Source organism: Propithecus coquereli, unplaced genomic scaffold, assembly GCF_000956105.1.
Source record: "Propithecus coquereli isolate 6110/MARCELLA unplaced genomic scaffold, Pcoq_1.0 Scaffold193, whole genome shotgun sequence".
Lineage (NCBI taxonomy): Eukaryota > Metazoa > Chordata > Mammalia > Primates > Indriidae > Propithecus > Propithecus coquereli.
In genome coordinates this window covers 1,142,663-1,143,920 of record NW_012144190.1, presented here as the reverse complement: position 1 = coordinate 1,143,920, position 1,258 = coordinate 1,142,663, and the positions used below count along the sequence as shown (strand labels likewise).

The following is a 1,258-nucleotide window of genomic DNA, read 5'->3' as shown; positions in this document are numbered from 1 at the left end:
TCTAACAAAGAGGCTTCGGCGTGTAATCGTGTCCTGACCAAGAGTCACTGCCATTTTATCAAGGCCTTGGCACACACCAGGTGCTGTGCCAGACCCCATCTGTGTGAGAATCTGATGCTGTTTTAAACCCCTGAGGGTGGCGCCATTTCCCCCTATTTTAGATGGCCACAGGGCTTGTAGGCAGCATAGCTAAAATTAAAAATTGGATTTTTCTAGTGTTCTTTGCCAATATAATACTGGCGGCTGGTTTAGCTCTGACAGCATCATTGGCCACTCTCTTTGTTAAGTGCCAGGCATGGTTCCTAAGTGCTTTAGCTCCTAACAACCTGATGGGGAGATGCCATTACCGTGATTTTACAGATGAAGAAACTGAGGCATAGAGCAGTTAAGTAACTTTCCTGAGGTCACACTGCTCAGAAGTAGCAGGCCTGGGATTTAAATACTGATAGAGGAGTAGCAATGTCTATATATATATATATTTGAGACTGGGGTCTTGCTATGTTGCCCAGGCTGGACTCCAGCTCCTGGGCTCAAGCGATCATCCTGCCTTGATCTCCCAAGAAGCTCGAACTACAGGTATACACCACGGCTCGGGGCTAGCTCACATTCCCGGCTGGTGTGCTATTGTGGATACTGAAAGGACGGACATTCAGACAGCCCAGGGAAGGATATTTTCTTGACCTGCACTCTTCAGTATGCATCAGCTACATGGGGCTATTTAAATATAAACAAGCTGAAAGGGAATAAAATTAAAGCTTCACCTCCTCAGTCTCACATTTCGAATGCTCAACAGGCTTGCATGGACTGGTGGCTATGCTGCTGGACAGGAGCCATGAAACACCTTCATCCTTGCAGAAAGCTACGTTGGACAGTACTGCTCTGGAGCCCACACGACACAAACAGTTCAGACACATGAATGATCAGGTTGATAGGAGCAGCTTTAAAAAAAAAAAAACCCTGCATACTCCTGGGCTCCAAACCCAGAGCCTTTCCTTTCACAGTCTTGGGAGGAGCCCGGCATTTTGAAAGAGCTTACTGGCCACTGACAGTGAGCCGAAGTCGGGCCTGCCGTTCTCGCCAGCTGGACCACATCTGGGTGATTCATCCTGAAAGAATTATCCGGGACCCTGACGTTTCTGGAAGTCTTGTCAAATCCTAGCAATAGGCTCAGCAGATGGTACAGAATAAAACTGCAGGGGCACTTACCGTCGGGGAATCACAGACCACGCCTCCTCATCCTTTGAGATGCTCTTTCTGA

General features: G+C 47.9%; 1 protein-coding gene across 1 annotated transcript in view; it reads right to left on the bottom strand.

The window, feature by feature from the left end:
• Positions 1 to 1,258, bottom strand: part of NLRP5 (NLR family, pyrin domain containing 5) — a 55,417-nt gene that overhangs the window by 32,823 nt on the left and 21,336 nt on the right. The window lies entirely within an intron of this gene.